Source organism: Mobula hypostoma, chromosome X1 (assembly GCF_963921235.1).
Source record: "Mobula hypostoma chromosome X1, sMobHyp1.1, whole genome shotgun sequence".
In the NCBI taxonomy this organism is placed as follows: Eukaryota; Metazoa; Chordata; class Chondrichthyes; order Myliobatiformes; family Myliobatidae; genus Mobula; species Mobula hypostoma.
In genome coordinates, this window is record NC_086128.1 from 30,043,975 (window position 1) to 30,064,051 (window position 20,077).

At 43.4% G+C, this 20,077-nt stretch overlaps 1 protein-coding gene across 2 annotated transcripts in view; it reads left to right on the forward strand.

Moving 5' to 3' along the window:
* The first annotated feature begins 15,583 nt into the window (after nt 1-15,583).
* Nucleotides 15,584-20,077, forward strand: part of tbkbp1 (TBK1 binding protein 1) — a 182,686-nt gene continuing 178,192 nt past the window's right edge. Inside the window, exon 1 of one of the 2 annotated variants that reach the window (XM_063037938.1) lies at nt 15,584-15,755. The gene's annotated coding sequence lies outside the window, so the exon portion shown is untranslated. Of the gene's footprint in view, nt 15,756-15,878; nt 16,001-20,077 lie in introns of those variants that run through there. The other variant, XM_063037937.1, reaches the window with a different exon arrangement.

A 20,077-nucleotide genomic window follows, 5' to 3' on the forward strand; every position in this document is an offset into this window, starting at 1 on the left:
CAGGCAGCGTAGTTTGCGGGCGGCGGAGTGAGCCGGGAGCAGAGTGAAGGCTTAAGGGCTTCGGCTCGACGGGCTTAGGCAGAAATGGGCGAGGCAAGGCAGGTTTGATATTCATTTTTTGTTGTTATTTGAGGAGAGGGGCAGTATGAGTGTGAGGGCAGTTTGTTGTTCTCGGTGCCGGATGTGGGAAGCCCTAGAGTCTCCAAGCCTCCCGGACGTTCACATCTGCGCCAGGTGCGCCGAGATGCAGCTCCTAAGGGACCGCGTTAGGAAACTGGAGCTGCAGCTCGATGACCTTCGTCTGGTCAGGGAGAGTGAGGAGTTGATAGAGAGGAGTTACAGGCAGGTGGTCACACCAGGGCCACGGGAGGCAGACAAGTGGGTCACGGTTAGGAGGGGGAAGGGGAAGAGTCAGGTAATAGAGAGTACCCCGGTGGCTGTGCCCCATGACAATAGGTACTCCTGTTTGAGTACTGTTGGGGGGGGAGACAGCTTACCCGGGGGAAGCGACAGTGGCTGTGCCTCTGGCACAGAGTCCGGCCCTGTAGCTCAGAAGGCTAGGGAAAGGAAGAGGAGGGCAGTTGTAATAGGGGACTCGATAGTAAGGGGTCAGATAGGCGATTCTGTGGACGCAGTCCAGAGACCTGGATGGTAGTTTGCCTCCTTGGTGCCAGGGTCCGGGATATTTCTGATCGCGTCCAAGATATCCTGAAGTGGGAGGGTGAGGAGCCAGAGGTCGTGGTACATATACGTAGCAATGACATAGGTAGGAAGAGGGAAGAGGTCCTGAAAGGAGAATATAGGGAGTTAGGAAGGGAGTTGAGAAAAAGGACTGCAAAGGTAGTAATCTCGGGATTACTGCCTGTGCCATGCGACAGTGAGAGTAGGAATGCAATGAGGTGGAGGATAAATGCGTGGCTGAGGGATTGGAGGAGGGGGCAGGGATTCAAGTTTTTGGATCATTGGGACCTCTTTTGGCGCAGGTGTGACCTGTACAAAAAGGACGGGTTACACTTGAATCCTAGGGGGACCAATATCCTGGTGGGGAGATTTGCGAGGGCTACTGAGGTGACTTTAAACTAGAATGGTTGGGGGGGTGGGAATCAAATTAAAGAGACTAGGAGAGAGGAGGTTAGTTCACAACAGGGGGATGGGAACAAGTGCAGAGAGACAGAGGGGTGTAAAATAAGGGTAGAAGCAAAAAGTAGTAAGGTGAAAAGTAAAAGTGGCAGGCAGGCAAATCCAGGGCAAAAATCAAAAAGGGCCACTTTTCAACATAATTGTATAAGGGCTGAGAATGTTGTAAAAGCGAGCCTGAAGGCTTTGTGTGTCAATGCAAGGAGTATTCATTACAAGGTGGATGAATTAAAAGTGCAGATTGTTATTAATGAATATGATATAGTTGGGATCACAGAGACATGGCTCCAGGGTGACCAAGGATGGGAGCTCAACATTCAGGGATATTCAATATTCAGGAGGGATAGACATGAAAGAAAAGGAGGTGGGGTAGCATTGCTGGTTAGAGAGGAGATTAACGCAATAGAAAGGAAGGACATTAGCCGGGAGGATGTGGAATCGATATGGGTAGAGCTGCATAACACTAAGGGGCAGAAAACGCTGGTGGGAGTTGTGTACAGGCCACCTAACAGTAGTAGTGAGGTTGGGGATGGTATTAAACAGGAAATTAGAAATGCGTGCAATAAAGGAACAGCAGTTATAATGGGTGACTTCAATCTACATACAGATTGGGTGAACCAAATTGGTAAGGGTGCTGAGGAAGAGGATTTCTTGGAATGTATGCGGGATGGTTTTTTGAACCAACATGTCGAAGAACGAACTAGAGAGCAGGCTATTCTAGACTGGGTATTGAGCAATGAGGAAGGGTTAATTAGCAATCTTGTCGTGAGAGGCCCCTTGGGTAAGAGTGACCATAATATGGTGGAATTCTTCATTAAAATGGAGAGTGACATAGTTAATTCAGAAACAAAGGTTCTGAACTTAAAGAAGGGTAACTTTGAAGGTATGAGATGTGAATTAGCTAAGATAGACTGGCAAATGACACTTAAAGGGTTGACGGTGGATATGCAATGGCAAGCATTTAAAGATCGCATGGATGAACTACAACAATTGTTCATCCCAGTTTGGCAAAAGAATAACTCAGGGAAGGTAGTGCACCCATGGCTGACAAGGGAAATTAGGGATTGCATCAATTCCAAAGAAGAAGCATATAAATTAGCCAGAAAAAGTGGCTCACCTGAGGACTGGGAGAAATTCAGAGTCCAGCAGAGGAGGACAAAGGGCTTAATTAGGAAAGGGAAAAAAGATTATGAGAGAAAACTGGCAGGGAACATAAAAACTGACTGTAAAAGCTTTTATAGATATGTGAAAAGAAAAAGATTGGTTAAGACAAATGTAGGTCCCCTACAGACAGAAACAGGTGAATTGATTATGGGGAGCAAGGACATGCAGACCAATTGAATAACTACTTTGGTTCTGTCTTCACTAAGGAGGACATAAATAATCTTCTGGAAATAGTAGGGGACAGAGGGTCCAGCGAGATGGAGGAACTGAGCGAAATACATGTTAGTAGGGAAGTGGTGTTAGGTAAATTGAAGGGATTAAAGGCAGATAAATCCCCAGGGTCAGAAGGTCTGCATCCCAGAGTGCTTAAGGAAGTAGCCCAAGAAGTAGCGGATGCATTAGTGATAATTTTTCAAAACTCTTTAGATTCTGGACTAGTTCCTGAGGATTGGAGGGTGGCTAATGTAACCCCGCTTTTTAAAAAAGGAGGGAGAGAGAAACTGAGGAATTATAGACCGGTTAGCCTAACATCGGTGGTGGGGAAAATGCTAGAGTCAGTTATCAGAGATGTGATAACAGCACATTTGGAAAGCGGTGAAATCATTGGACAAAGTCAGCATGGATTTATGAAAGGAAAATCATGCCTGACGAATCTCATAGAATTTTTTGAGGATGTAACTAGTAGAGTGGATAGGGGAGAACCAGTGGATATGGTATATTTGGATTTTCAAAAGGCTTTTGACAAGGTCCCACACAAGAGATTAGTGTGCAAACTTAAAGCACATGGTATTGGAGGTAAGGTATTGATGTGGATAGAGAATTGGTTGGCAGACAGGAAGCAAAGAGTGGGAGTAAACGGGACCTTTTCAGAATGGCAGGCAGTGATTAGTGGGGTACCACAAGGCTCAGTGCTGGGACCCCAGTTGCTTACAATATATATTAATGACTTAGATGAGGGAATTAAATGCAGCATCTTCATGACACGAAGCTGGGCGGCAGTGTTAGCTGTGGGAGGATGCTAAGAGGATGCAGGGTGACTTGGATAGGTTAGGTGAGTGGGCAAATTCATGGCAGATGCAATTTAATGTGGATAAATGTGAGGTTATCCACTTTGGTGGCAAAAACAGGAAAACAGATTATTATCTGAATGGTGGCTGATTAGGAAATGGGGAGGTGCAACGAGACCTGGGTGGCATTATACACCAGTCATTGAAAGTGGGCATGCAGGTACAGCAGGCGGTGAAAAGGGCGAATGATATGCTGGCATTCATAGCAAGAGGATTCGAGTACAGGAGCAGGGAGGTACTACTGCAGTTGTACAAGGCCTTGGTGAGACCACATCTGGAGTACTGTGTGCAGTTTTGGTCCCTAATCTGAGGAAAGACAGCCTTGCCATAGAGGGAGTACAAAGAAGGTTCACCAGATTGATTCCTGGGATGGCAGGACTTTCATATGATGAAAGACTGGATCAACTAGGCTTATACTCTCTGGAATTTAGAAGAGTGAGGGGGATCTTATTGAAACATATAAAATCCTAAAGGGATTGGACAGGCTAGATGCAGGAAGATTGTTCCCGATGTTGGGGAAGGCCAGAACAAGGGGTCACAGTTTGAGGATAAAGGGGAAGCCTTTTAGGACTGAGATTAGGAAAAACTTCTTCACACAGAGAGTGGTGAACCTGTGCAATTCTCTGCCACAGGAAACAGTTGAGGCCAGTTGATTGGCTATATTTAAGAGGGAGTTAGATATGGCCCTTGTGGCTAGGGGGATCAGGGGGTATGGAGGGAAGGCTGGTACAGGGTTCTGAGTTGGATGATCAGCTATGATCATACTGAATGGCGGTGCAGGCTCGAAGGGCCGAATGGCCTACTCTTGCACCTATTTTCTATGTTTCTATGTTTCTATGAGTGGGGAGTCCTGGTGCAGGATTCCTGAAAAGTTAACTTGCAGGCTGGGTCAGTAGTGAGAAAGGCAAATGCAATGTTAGCATTCATTTTAAGAGGACTAGAATATAAACTGGGTGGTGGGGCGGATACCAGAGGAGGTATAAGTTGCTCCTTCCCTCCGCTAGCCTGCAGGCCACCCTTGGACAAGGTGTAGTACCTGCTTAGTCCCCTGTTCAGGGTCATGTGAAGCCATGAGAACAGGTAGTGGATGGTCGTATGAGCAGCTGGTGCAAATCACAAGTTATAGTCATAGTCATAGTCACAGTCATAGTCATACTTTATTGATCCCGGGGGAAATTGGTTTTCGTTAAGTTGCACCATACATAATAAATAGTAATAGAACCATAAATAGTTAAATAGTAATATGTAAATTATGCCAGGAAATAAGTCCAGGACCAGCCTATCGGCTCAGGGTGTCTGACCCTCCAAGGGAGGAGTTGTAAAGTTTGATGGCCACAGGCAGGAATGACTTCCTATGACGCTCTGTGTTGCATCTTGGTGGAATGAGTCTCTGGCTGAATGTACTCCTGTGCCCAACCAGTACATTATGTAGTGGATGGGAGACATTGTCCAAGATGGCATGCAACTTGGACAGCATCCTCTTTTCAGACACCACCGTCAGAGAGTCCAGTTCCATCCCCACAACATCAGTGGCCTTATGAATGAGTTTGTTGATTCTGTTGGTGTCTGCTACCCTCAGCCTGCTGCCCCAGCACACAACAGCAAACATGATCGCACTGGCCACCACAGACTCGTAGGACATCCTCAGCGTCGTCCAGCAGATGTTAAAGGACCCCAGTCTCCTCAGGAAATAGAGACGGCTCTGACCCTTCCTGTAGACAGCCTCAATGTTCTTTGACCAGTCCAGTTTATTGTCAATTCGTATCCTCAGGTATTTGTAATCCTCCACCATGTCCACACTGATCCCCTGGATGGAAACAGGGGTCACCGGTACCTTAGCTCTCCTCAGGTCTACCACCAGCTCCTTAGTCTTTTTCACATTAAGCTGCAGATAATTCTGCTCACACCATGTGACAAAGTTTCCTACCATAGCCCTGTACTCAGCCTCATCTCCCTTGCTGATGCATCCAACTATGGCAGAGTCATCAGAAAACTTCTGAAGATGACAAGACTCTGTGCAGTAGTTGAAGTCCGAGGTGTAAATGGTGAAGAGAAAGGGAGACAAGACAGTCCCCTGTGGAGCCCCAGTGCTGCTGATCACTCTGTCGGACACACAGTGTTGCAAGCACACGTACTGTGGTCTGCCAGTCAGGTAATCAAGAATCCATGACACCAGGGAAGCATCCACCTGCATCGCTGTCAGCTTCTCCCCCAGCAGAGCAGGGCGGATGGTGTTGAACGCACTGGAGAAGTCAAAAAACATGACCCTCACAGTGCTCGCTGGCTTGTCCAGGTGGGTGTAAACACGGTTTAGCAGGAAGACGATGGCATCCTCAACTCCTAGTCGGGGCTGGTAGGCGAACTGGAGGGGATCTAAGTGTGGCCTGACCATAGGCCGGAGCAGCTCCAGAACAAGTCTCTCCAGGGTCTTCATGATGTGGGAGGTCAATGCCACCGGTCTGTAGTCATTGAGGCCGCTGGGGCGCAGCGTTTTCAGTTGATTCTGTGACCACTGGTGCAAGGCAGGCAATCTCTGAAGAGTATTGATAATGGCTGGTGTCACCCATCTTGTAAAGACACACACTGCCCAGAAGAAAGCAATGGCAAGCCATTTCTGTAGAAAAATTTGCCAAGAACAATCACGATCCTGGGACCATGATCGCCCATGTCATACGACATGGAACATAATGATGATGATGATATAAAAGTAAGGATGTAATGTTGAGAGTTTATAAAGCATTGGTCAGACCACACTTGGAGTATTGTGAGCAGTTTTGGGCCTCTTATCTAATAAAAGATGTTCTGGCATTAGAGAGAGTCCGGAGTAGGTTCATGAGAATGATTGCGGGAATGAAAGGGTGTGTTTGATGGCTCTGGGCCTGCACTCACTGAAGTTTAGAAGAATGAGGGGAGATCTCATTGAAACATATTGAATATTGAAAGGCCTATATAGAGTAGATATGGAAAGAATATTTCCAATAATGGAGGAGCCTAGGACCAGAGGGCAGAGACTCAGAATATAGAGATGTCCATTTAGTACAGAGATGAGGAGGAATTTCTTTAACCACAGAGTGGTGAATCTGTGGAATTCATTGCCACAGATGGCTGTGGAGGCCAAGTCACTGGATATATTTAAAGCAGAGGTTGACCAGTTCTTGATTAGTCAGGGCACCAAAGGTTATGGGGAGAAGTCAGGAGACTGGGTTTGAGAGGGAAAATAAATCAGCCATGATGGAATGGCAGGGGGGACACAATGGTTCGAATGGTGTAATTCTTCCCCTGTGCCTTATGGTTGTATGGTCTTAAAAGGCATATGGTCTTGTGGTCTTAAGTACATGCTAATGGAAACTGTATGTTTGTACTGGCTGAGCCTCGTTCCATGTAGTTTGACTGATTCTGTGAATAAGAGTGCCAAATCTAGAAAAGGTGCTTAAAATAACCATCACCAATGGTGTGGAACACACAGTAACAAACATAATGAAAAAAAAATCAATATTAATTTTAAAGCTTTATCTGCTGTAAAAGGTTTTTTTTCCATTAGAGATTCACCGCTTGTTAGAAAAAAGATCATTCTTATAGGTCATGATTTGTCACCAGATTAACAGCAACATAAATGCCACTTTGTGAAAATCTAAAACTACAGATGTTGAAAATCTGAAATCGAAACAGACACTGTTGGAGAGACAGATTCAGTGTTTCTGGTTGAAGGCTCTTCATCAGAACAAAAATATTGAGAAAACAAGTTAGTTCAAAGTTGCAGAGTGTGTGGGGGAGGAACGGAAGGGACATAGGGAATATCTCTGATAGGCTGAGGCCAAGGTTGCCATGGCGACATGTTGTTTAGGAAACAGTATGGTTGATAGAATAATGAGGATTGTATGAGAGAAGAAAAAAAACACAAAGGGGCATGTAAAAACTCTGAAATGCAGGCCAGATCATTGCACAAAACTGAAAAAAAATCCAAGTGTTGGAAATGCTGAGGATCAGGCTGTGTCTCTGAAAACACACGAAACTAAGTTAGTTGGGAAGATTTAAACTTCTTTAGGGTAGCATCCCTGGAAGAGACTTCGCGGGGTCGTAACCCAATCACAAACAAGAGAAAATTTGCAGATGCTGGAAATCCAAGCAATGCATAAAATCTCAGCCCAAAACGTCGACTGTACACTTTTCCATAGATGCTGCCTGGCCTGCTGAGTTCCTCCAGCATTTGTGTGTGTTGCCTGGATTTCCAACATCTGTAGATTTTCTCTTGTTTGTGATTGGAAAGTAAGTTACTTACAGATTGATAACCTTACAGCAAAATTGGCCAATTCTGATAGAAACAGAGAAAGTAGGTTGCTATAATAGATGCTGCCTGACCTGCTGAATTCCTCCAGAATTTTGTGTCTGTTGCTCAGGATTTCCAACATCTGCAGGATCCCTTGTGTTTGTGGGTTGGTATAATTGTTTAATCTGATATTGAATCAGCATCAGAAGCATTATTGCTGACTTATAAGATGTGAAATTTGTTGTTTTGTGCCAGCCATTCAGTGCAAAGACCTAAGGTTACTATAAATTACTAAAAATTACAAAAAAAGAAATAAATAGTGCAAAAGAAAGGGAACGACAAGGTAGTGTTCATGGACCTTCTTGAAGGCTGTCACATGCTGAATGGAAGATGAGATGCTGTTCCTCAAATATTAGAGGCCATAGACAGTTAAGTCAGAGTGGGAGTGGGATGGAGGATTAGTGACAGACAATCAGAAGCCCAGGGTTGTTCCTATTGATTGGGTGAAGGTACTCTGCAATATAGGCACCGAATCTGTATTTGGTTTCCCCAGTATTGAGGAGTTCACATCGTGAGCGCCAAATGCAACACACAAGATTAGAAGGAGTACAGATGAACTGAAGAGCAGCTGGATGGTGGGAAGGGAAGAGATAAAAGGAAATGTATTTGCATGGGAAGCTTCCATGAAATGGGGAGTTCTTGGGGCAAAGAAAAAGCAGTATTGGGAATCAGGATGGGAACCAAACCCTTTGGAATGTTGAATAAGAGGTAAGAGGAAGATATGATTGGTACTGGAATCTGTTATGATAGTGGAAGTTGAGGAGGGTGGTTTATTGAATATAGAGGCTAGTGAGATGGAAAATGAGAAGCAGGGCAGCTGTCTCCTTGCTCTGACCAGGTGCAGAGTGGATGACAGCAGTGATATGGAAAATACATGAAATGCTGTCAAGGGCTCTATCTCTTATGTTAAATCGGAATCCATGGAGATCAGGAGGAAGGGAAACCTCTGACAATGATGGAGGAACTGGGAGAATGGAATGACATCTCTACAGGAGGCAAGTGTAGTTTCATGTAAACAACTTGCCTGTGTAGACATAGCACAGAAAGTTCCAGTGAGAGCAGGTGGACAGGTAACGTTGGTTGTCCAAAGGTTGCTGTCCAAACTGTACCACCTTCCATCTGTGTAAAGCTGGCATCTTACTACTCTTTTATATTGCAAATTTGTTTGTATATTTACTTTCTCTTTCTCACTTCCTACAATCAAACCTTTCAATGTCAAAGTTCTTTATATGGGATAAACGTAGACAGTCCATAAAATTGCTTCGTTTATTTCAGTCCATATCCATTTTAAATACCGCCTGCCAGCTCCCTGGCATTCAAATTCATTGTTATGCCACTTCAGTCACATCCCTCAAGAACATAATTATTGTTGGATATTTTTTAAAAATGTTAACTTTAAAATGTTTCTTTTTAACTTAACTTTTCTGCCTCCTTTCTCTTTCTCTCTCTTAATCCGCACTCTTCATTTGATTTTTCTTGATGTATCTCTTTCAACATCGAATTCACTTGTTCTATTCCAGACTTCTTTTCCAATCCTTACAATGTTCACTTCACAATGCTAACATTTAGTGGTTAAGGAAATAGTAGCTTGTCTTGTCCATGCAATTCAAACATTCTGATTCACATACTGTGTTGTTATCTATATACACTCAGTGGTGACTTTATTAAGTACCTCCTATACCTGATAAAGTGGTCACTGAGTGTGTGTTTGTGGTCTTCTGCTGCTGTATCCCATCCACTTCGAGGTTCAACATGTTGTGCATTCAGAGATGCTCTTCTGCACACCACTGTTGTAACACGTGATTATTTGAGTTACTGTCGCCTTCCTGTCAGCTTGAACCAGTCTGGCCATTCTCTGACCTCTCTCATTAACAAGGTGTTTTCGCTCACAGAATTGCTGCTTACTGGATTTTTAAAATGTTTTTCACACCATTCTCTGTAAACTCTAGAGACTGTTGTGCGTGAAAATCCCAGGAGATAGGCAGATTCTGAGATACTCAAGCCACCCCATTTGCCACCAATAATCATTCCATGGTCAAAGTTACTTAGGTCACATTTCTTCCCCTTTTTGATATTTGGTCTGAAGAACAACTGAACCTCTTGACCATGTCTGCATGCTTTTATGCATTGAGTATCCTCCTCCATGTGATTGGCTGAATAGAGTTTTGCATTAATGAGCTGGTGTATAGGTGTACATAATAAAGTGGCCACTGAGAGTATATTCATTCAAAGGATGTCAACTTTGCCCGGTGAGCCAAAATTCAGATGCTTGTTGCCTTTGAGAGGTTGTCGGGAGTTGTGTTCTTGAACTGCTGTATTCACTGAGAGGTGGGTATACCCACAATGCTGTTAGGGAGAGAGTTCCAGGATTTTGACCCAGTGAAGGTGAAGGAATGTCTATTTTCAAGTCAGGATGGTGTGCGACTTGTACAACAGCCTCTATATGGTGGTGTTCCCATGCTTTTGCTTTTGATGGCTTTGACCTTCTCGCTTGTATGTAAAGAGTCATGTAAAACCTGTAAAAACTGCAATGTACAAGTCTAACTACAGGCAGATGCCATCAGATCTCCTGCTGGAGGTAAAATATGCTCAGATCTTTTGTAATGTTGCTAAAATCTTAACTGAATTCTTGCTTATTTCTATTGGAAGAGGTACAGTTGACGTTTCGGGCAGAGATCTTTCGTCAGGACTAACTGAAAGAAGAGATAGTAAGAGATTTGAAAGTGGGAGGGGGAGGGGGAGATCCAAAATGATAGCAGATGACAGGAGGGGGAGGGATGGAGCCAAGAGCTGGACAGTTGATTGGCAAAAGGGATATGAGAGGATCATGGGACAGGAGGCCTTGGGGGAAAGAAAGGGGGAGGGGGGAATCACCTGTCCAGCTCTTGGCTCCATCCCTCCCCCTCCTGTCTTCTCCTATCATTTTGGATCTCCCCCTCCCCCTCCCACTTTCAAATCTCTTACTAGCTCTTTTTTCAGTTAGTCCTGACGAAAGGTCTCGGCCCGAAACGTCGACTGTACCTCTTCCTAGAGATGCTGCCTGGCCTGCTGCGTTCACCAGCAACTTTTATGTGTGTTGCTTGAAATTCCAGCATCTGCAGATTTCCTCGTGTCTTGCTTATTTCATTTATTTATACTTCCTGTTTATAGTTGCAAGAGATTCTGCAGATGCTGGAAATCTTGAGCACCGACACAAAATGCTGGAGGAACTCAGCAAGTCAGGCAACACCTATAGAGGGGAATGAACAGTCACTGTTTCGGGCCAAGACCCTTCGTCAGGACTCAGAAGGAAAGGGGCAAAAGTCAAAATAAAAAAGGAAGCCATCCATGTTAATTCCCACACCAACATGTCTGTCCATGTTCTCCTGCCACGATGAGGCCAAATGCAGGTTAGAGCACACCTCATATTCCGTCTGAGTAGTCTCCAACCTGATGATATGAATATTGATTTATCTAACTTCTGGTAACCACTCCCATGTTCCCTGCCCCACTTTTTGCTGCCTCCATTCTGGTTGCCCTTTCAACCCTTCTCTTTTCCTCCCCTGCACTTGTGACCTGTCCACTATCTCCCTCAGGTTCCCACCTCCTTCCCTTTATTTCTAACTCTCTTATCAGACTTGTTCTTATTTAGCTTTTCCACCTATCACCTCCCAGCTTCTTACTTCACCCACCCCTTCCAAACCCACCCATCTTGCCCCTCACCTGGTCTCACCTATCACCTGCCAGCTTACCCCCATCTTCTTATTCTTGCTTCTGCCCCCTTCCTTTCCAGTCATGATGAAAGATCTCAGCTGGAAACATCAACTGTTTTTTTTAACCTCTCCGTAGGTGCTCCCTGATTTGCTGAGTTCTTCCAGCACTTTGTATGGATTTATTTGTCAGGTACGCATCAAAATAGCGAAGCATTGACACATACAGTGAAATGTGTCATTGTCGTCAATGGCAAACACAATGTGAGGACGTGCTGAGGGCAGACTGAAGATGTTGCTGTGCTTCAGGTGCCAACATAGCATGCCCACAACTTACTAACCCTTATTAACCCATACATCTTTGGAATATAGGAGGAAACCGGAGCACCCAGAGGAAACCCACGTAGTCATAGGGAGATTGTCCAGCGGTGGGAATTGAACCCCGATTTCAGGCACTGTAAGTTGATACACTAGCTGCTGCGCTACTATACTGCTAAACTGTGGTGACTGGAGTTTTGCTAGTTGGGTCAAGAACTGTATGGTTGAAGGAAAGTAGCTGTTCCTGAACCTGGTGGTGTGGGGCTCTCCCAGATAAAACTAGGAATGGCAATAACTGAAGAGCAAAAAAACTTCAGAAGCTGAAAATGTGAGAGAGAACCAGAAAATGCTGTAAATGCTCAGCAAGTCAGGCAGCATCTGTGCAGGGAGAAGCAAGTTAAAATTTTATGTCAGTGCTGCAATTGTAAGATACAAAACAGAACAGTTGCTAGAAATTTGAAGAAAATAGAATGTTGGAAATACACACACAGCAGACTATTTTTGCATTTGTAGAGAAGGAGAAGTGGATTTAACATTACAGATTGTTAGGTTAGCACCATACAGTACTTCACCTGTTTCCATGACAACTGGAGCTTCAAGAAGCAGAGGCAAAGGTGTGCAGTTGGCAACTTGAGCGTATAGAAGAGAATTGAGAGGAAATTCCAAAGGACAATACTGGCCGAAGTCAACCAAGGAGAGAAGCTCAATACAAGAGGGGGAAGCAGAGTCCAGGGAATGTATCCAGCAGATACATTCTTTGCAGAATGTAATAACTTTGTGAAACATAGGCATTCAGAAGACAGTGAGTTTCTTGGTGAGAGTGTGCTGACTGGTCAGGGATAAAGTAATGTCTTCAGCCTGAACTTTACAGTCATTGGGAGAAGTCGGTCAGAAGTTCATGCACAGAAGATCTGTAAGATTGGGCTCTCTTCCTGGGAGTTCTGGTTATAGATCCAAATACCTTTGCAGGGGCACGTATTCAGCAATATAAGACCATAAGCCCATAGAACATAGGAACAGAATTAGGCCTTTCAACCCACTGAGTCTGCTCTGCCATTCCATTATGGTTGATCCCAGATCCCATTCAATCCCATACACCTGCCATCTCGATGTGGGGATTGATGACCTTTCATCAAAAGTGTCCAACTTTGACTCAAATTGCAATTAAAAACCTGATGAATGTGAAGTACCTGGAGCCTACATTGGATTTCGCTGCAATTTCACAGAAATCCAAGTGGCATGGGATCGAGAATTAAAATGTTAGGCACCTGGAATGGGATAAGCCATTCATCACTGACAGCAAACTCATCCAAAGATTCTGATGAAGGATCTTCAACCTGAAACATTTCCACAGATGCTGCTTGATGGGCTGAGTTCTTCCAGCATTTTTCTTCTTATTTCAAAGATTTCACTGATCCTCTAGAAATATGAGAGCATCATTTAGACTGACAATTAAGAGGAATTCTGATGGAGTTCTGTGGTGATGGAAGTGCATTTTTCAAATCCAATATTAAACTGCTGCGCTGCCTTCTCTCTCAGAAGGGGAAAAAACAACACAAAGAGAGTAATATGTCCATTAGACCATAAGATATAAGACATAGGAGCAGAATCTCCCAGTGGCCACACATTTTAATTCCACATCCCATTCCCATTCTGATATGTCTATCCACAGCCTCCTCTACTGTCAAGATGAAGCCACACTCAGGTTGGAGGAACAACACCTTATTTTCCGTCTGGGTAGCCTCCACCCTGAACATTGACTTCTCAAACTTCCGCTAATGCCCCACCTCCCCCTCGTACCCCATCCATTATTTATTTATATACACACATTCTTTCTCTCTCTCTCCTTTTTCTCCCTCTGTCCCTCTCACTATACTCCTTGCCCATCCTCTGGGCTTCCCTCCTCCCCTTTTCCTTCTTCCCGGACCTCCTGTCCCATGATCCTCTCATATCCCCTTTGCCAATCACCTGTCCAGCTCTTGGCTCCATCCCTCCCCCTCCTGTCTTCTCTATCATTTTGGATCTCCCCCTCCCACTTTCAAATTTCTTACTAACTCTTCCTTCAGTTAGTCCTGACGAAGGCTCTCTGCCCAAAACGTCGACTGTACCTCTTTCTAGAGATGCTGCCTGGCCTGCTGCGTTCACCAGCAACTTTGATGTGTGTTGCTTGAATTTCCAGCATCTGCAGAATTCCTCATGTAGGAGCAGAATTACCCCATTCTCCTGCCTTCTCCCCATAGCCTTCAACACCCTTATTAATCAAGAACCTATCAACCTCCACTTTAAATATACCCAATGAATTGCCCTCCTCAGCTGCCTGTGGCAATGAATTCCACAGATTCGCCACCCTCTGGCTAAATAAATACCTCATCTCTGCTCTAAAGGGAATTCCTTCTATTCTGAAGTTGTGCCTTCTGTTCCTAGATTCTCCCACATTATGGTAAACACAAGCGATTCTGCAGATACTGGAAATCCAGAATAACACACACACAAAATGCTGGAGGAACTCAGCAGGTCAGGCAGCATCTGTGATGGAAAGAAATAAACAGTCAACGTTTTGGGCTGGTTAAGTTCATGTCATTTATGACATTGCTAAATGTGGGAGCTTGGTATGCATAAAATTGGCCGCTCTTTCTGGATTTGTTACATTCCAATATCTCTTGCAGTTGCTGGTAAATGTTTCCTGACTCCTCTCTTCCTTCCATTCTCCACCTCACCCCTATTTCCCCACAAGCCGAACAAGTAAGAAACAGTCTCACTCAAGGCAGAAAAAATTATGCCGTCTATGCCATTTGAATGATTACTCTGGGATTGAAGCAGTTAGCTACAGCTTGGATATTGACTGCTCATGACAGGAACTCGCCCTAGTTTACCACCAAATATCATTGAACAAGCCGAGGGCTAAATGGTTCGTTGCTATTCTCGTTTCTCAATTCCTCTTTAGGCATCGACACTGCTGGTGCGGCTACGACTGATGAGAACATAGAACATTACAGCGCTTCGGCCCACCTTTTAACATACAGTATTCGTAGATCAATCTAACCATTCCCTCTTACCTAACCCTCCAATTTCTATCATCCTTGAGCCTATCTAAGAGTTTCTTAAATGTCCCTAATGTATCTGAATCTACCAGCACACCAGGCAGGGCAATTCTATTTTGAAATAAAATTTCCAACATTTTTCCCTTCTTTCCTTCTTTACCGTCCATTTTAAATCTCCAGTTTTGAAATTATCCCAAACAACAGGTGTTTAAACTGCAAATTCCTAAACACGAAAACCACACGCGCCGGTAAACTCACAGCCCCTGTCGTCGTGAATGGAACTACTCTGATAATCTGCTGTGAGCGAAGAGGGAAGATACTTGGAACGACGAATCTCTCTTAGTGCAGAGAGGTCAATCAAACACCACAACATGTTTAAAATATATTTATTTTAACCTACAGAGAAGTATTTCAAATATGTACCAATTCTCCCACTCGAATTTTCGTCAATACTGCGGTAAAAAATCCAAAACAAAATGAACAGATGATTTTTCTAAATGAACTGCTTTTTTAAAAACATCCCAACAGTGACAATGCCTCTCATTGTTTTTTTAAAGGGCCACGGTCCTTGTCGACAAAGTGATGAGCTGCATTTTTTTTTGGCAAGTGGACAAAGATTAATTTTCTGACGATAAAATATGCAAAGAACCCATAATATATTAACAGTTTTGACAAGCGACCTAAATCCGAACATGAATATGGTTTTAATGCTCTACTCTTTATTTAACAATAATTGGTTGAGGAAAATTATGATTTAAATAAATTCTTTAAAGCGGAAATGCTTCTTTAAAAGAGGGATTGCTATCCAGAACAGTCTTGGAAATCCCTGATGTAAACAAACCGCCCACTTGTAATCAGGATGCCGAAGATGGCAGCGCGCTGCCCAAACGAGCTGTACAAAGCAGAGCTTTTGCCAGAAAACTGGTGTGCAAGCAACTCGCTGAGTTAATATTTCACCTGCCGATCTGAGTAGCCACTGGGACTGTCATCATCAGCGAGATACATTTTAAAGGTAAATTACTATCAGAGAAAATAATGTTGCCAGTGTGGAACTGGGATGGAAAGGATACAAAGAGAACCTCTTGGTAACATGTCATGAATTGATACTGTAGTGTAGAGGTTTGCGCCACCACGTGGTGCTTCTGCGGGGAGTGAAATCGCAACATTGTTCAGTTTGGTGTAAGTTACAAAGAGAACAGCCTGGGTAGAAGTGAGACAAGCACAACCAGATGGGGTCCCAGGATCGACCAACAACACGTGAGTGCAACCTTTCGCGCACACACCCACACAGACACGAACAGCGGGTTAGAACAACAATCAATCTCTCTTTCTATCTTTCGTCCTTCACACTTATGGCACAAACACTCAGCCATATTTTTTTTCGTCTTCCTCTCTCGTTTGGACCCCGATTTAATTATTGCTCCGGCTGCTTAAACTGTGCTTTCTGACATTTACTCAGCTAGTTAATAGGTTTACTTGACAATCGTGTTTTAAAAATCAGCAACATTTTTTCTTGCCTTGTCTTACTGTTCGAAGCGAGATGCTGGGCTGGACGGGAACAAGTGCGCAGGCGTTTACATACGCCGAGAAAATCAGGCTGATTCCGTGCAGTGGCGAGCAGCCAGCTTTAATATTTTCTCAAGTCTGGTTTAGTATAGATTACTCTGCGGGATTTCTCGATTCGGAAATCCAAATATTTAAAGGAGCAATTTAGTGTTTTTTTAAAAAAAAATCGGTTGTTAATGTAAGTCATTTCTTTTCAACAATTAAGAAACTTTAGATAAATTCGAGCTTTACCTTTTTTATTTTTGACGTCGCAATGATTAAAAAAATTGGCAAACAGTGCGGCTTTATATAAATTTTACTTTGTAAAAGTTCCAAGATCATAAACGTGCATGCTTCACTTAATAATGAGCTCCCCACACTATTGTAATCCTGAAGAAAATGTTTACATTTTTAAATTGAAGAACATACCCTATTGATCTTGCATCTAATGGTTGAAATGATCGATAGAACGCAGAGCGCAATTGATGTCAATAAATGCCATAAACACTAGTCGGCCCCGCGGGGTTTATCCTGGAGATGTTTTCTTGACTTGCATCCAATTCCACATTCAATATCGTCATGAGTATGAATTTACTACCTTATCTGAGTATTAAAGAATGTTCCAGATTTGAGCTCTGATCTACTGTGCTGAAGAAAGATTTACATTTAGCTAGCACCTTCAATGCACCTCTCAGGATTGAAGCAAGTTTACACCCATGAGTAAGGTTATTAATACAAAAAGCACACCAGTCAATTTATGAACAGCAGGTTCTCATAGATTATAATGTAATAATGATAAAAATAATCCATCTTTCAGTAATGTCTAATAATAAATCACTGCTTCCCTTCTGTGGTCTCTTGTGTGAACACAACACCAGAAATCACATTGCTCTTTTGAACTAATGCAATAGGGTTGCTTACTACATTCAAACTGAGAGTTGATCTGACCTCGATCTTGCATCTTGTCTAGAGGGCATTAACTCAGCCCTGCATGAATGATGGCCTAGAACTTTGTGCTTGGGCCTCCAGGGTGGGGCTGAATTTTAGAACTCTGATTCTCATGGAGCCTCAGCTGATAATGGATATCCTTGAGGGTTAGGAGTGTTGTCATTTGCCTTCGTACCATGGTGTGTAGTATTTCCGAGTTCTGATTGCTATCAAAGTTCAAAGTTAAAAGTAAATTTTATTATAAAAGTACATATATACTACCATATACAACCCTGAGATTCATTTTCCTGTGGCATACTCAGCAAATGTATAGAAGAGTAACTATAACAGAATCAATGAAAGATCAACCAGAGTGCAGAAGACAACAAACTGCGCAAATGGAAATATAAATAAATAATGAGAACATAAGATAATAAGATAAAGAGACCTTAAAGTGAGATCATTGGTTGTGGGAACATCTCAATGGATGGGCAAGTGAGTGTAGTTAACCCCTTTTGTTCAAGAGCCTGATGGTTGAGGGGTAGTAACTGTTCTTGAACCTGGTGGTGTGAGTTCTGAGGCTTTTGTACCTTCTACCTGATGGCACCAGTGAGAAAAGAGCATGGCCTGGGTGGTGAGGATCTCTGATGCTGCTTTCTTATGGCAGTGTTTCATATAGATGTGCTCAATAGTTGGGAGGTGCTCTGCCCTGCTAACTGTGCTTGTGAGCGTATATGTTCAACTCTGCACACTCTTCACTTAGGCTCAAGATTCATTGTGATGACCTCTCTGTAAGATGGGCAGCTGCTGATAGGACGCTACCCATTCAACTATGTCTCATTATAGGTCAGCCACGCAGGAATGGAGAGGTTGAAATGGCTTGTTTTCCATTGTTTAGCTGGCATATTGTTGTTTCTTGTGGTGTTCTGCTAAACATCGCGAACATGTTATGTTGGTGCTGGAATTCTTTTGATTGTGTTGGTTGTTAAGTCAAATGACACATTTCATTCTATGTTTCAATGTACTGTACATGTGATAAATTAATGAATCTAAACCTGGAAAAAAATGGCAGGAGTGTCTTGAGATTTTAAAAAAGAGCTGTGCTTTCACAATGTGAACTTCACTGGGAAAACCAGTACTTATTACCTGTCTTTAATTGCTCCTGAGAAAGTGTTGGTGAGCTGCCCTGTTGGACTATTATGATCTATGACACAAGAGATTCTGTAACTGCTGGAAATCTTGGAAGCACACGCACAAGATGCTGGAGGAACTTAGCAGGTCAGGCAGCATCAATGGAAGGATATAAACAGTTGATGTTTTGGGCCAAGACCCTTCTTCGGTGCTTTATCTTAGCTTGAAATGTTGACCGTTTGTTCTGCTCCATAGATGATGGTGACCTGCTGAGTTCCTCCAGCATTTTATGTATTCTGCTATAATCTATATAGTAAGGGGACCTGTACCGTGCTGTTGGGGATGGAGTTCTGGGATTTAGACCTACCTATGAAAAAATTACTATATATTTTCCACTTAGGATGGTGTGTGGCTTGGACTTATCACTGGTTGTTGGTGAGATTTCCAGCTGTCTATTCTCCTCTTCCTTCTGGGAGATAATTTCAAAGAAATCTTATTGAGTTCCATTCTGTAGATGGTTTACGTATTGTTATTGGTGCAGAAAATGTGCAACTTTAGAATAGACTGGGTACTATACAAGTGAGCTGCTTTGTCCCAGATGGTGATGAGTTTTGCTTTAGAGTTTTTGGAGCTGCATTCCATTCTTATCTTGTTTCTTTTAGCTATTGGAAAAACTTTGTAGGGTCAGGAAGTGAGTCATTCATTGCAGGATTCTCAGTGCTTGTCCTGCTGTCATAGCTGCATTATTTATGTAATGTCCAATTAAGTTTCTAGTCAGTGATAAACACACATTAGAAAACAAACCCTTTGTCTCCAATCCTGCAACCAGAGATCAGTTGCCAATCCAGCAGTATATGCTCTAGAGTTGTAGAAACTGGCTCTTTGGCCCATCTAGCTGACACCAACCATCGACCACTGATTTGCACTAATCCTACATTAATCTTTTTTTTAAGCTTCTCTCTGTATTTGCATAAACACTGCCCCCAATTCTACCACCCAACTGCACACCAGCGACAATTTACAGTGGCCAAATATCTCGCACTTTTGAGACTTTGGAGAAATCTGTGCCACAGGGGGAAGGTGCAAACCCCAAACAGACAGTACCCGAAATCAGGATTGAACCTGAATCTCTGAAGCTGTGAGGCAGTGGCTCTACTAACTGTGCCTTGGATGGGGATTGGCAGTTAAGCACCTTAAGTTTACTTAATAATATACACTCAATGGCCACCTTATTAGTTACTTCCTGTACCTAATAAAGCGGCCGCTGAGTGTATGTTTGTTGTCTTCTACTGCTGTAGTCCATCCACTTCAAGGTTCAATGTGGTGTGCATTCAGATGCTCTTCTACACACCACTAAGGTAACGCGAGGTTATCTGAGTTACAGTTGCCTTGCCATCAGCTGGAACCAGTCTGTCCGTTCTCCTCTGATTTCTGTCATTAACAAGGCATTTTCACTCACAGAACTGCAGCTCACTGGATGTTTTTTGTTTCCCGCATCCTTCTCTGTAAGCTCGTGCAGTCCCCGGTAAGCCTCAGGCTCGCTCAGCTCGCTTCCGACGAGAGGGAGCAGCCTTTGGCTCTGCCAAGCTGGGTAATCGAGTTTGTGTGGATGCTGTGTGATGTACCCCACCCCGCCAAATAACAGACAATACACCATATGCGATTAAATGATTACACTTTATAGATTTCACTGGAACTATGTAATTAATAGAGATAAAATATAAAAGGAAA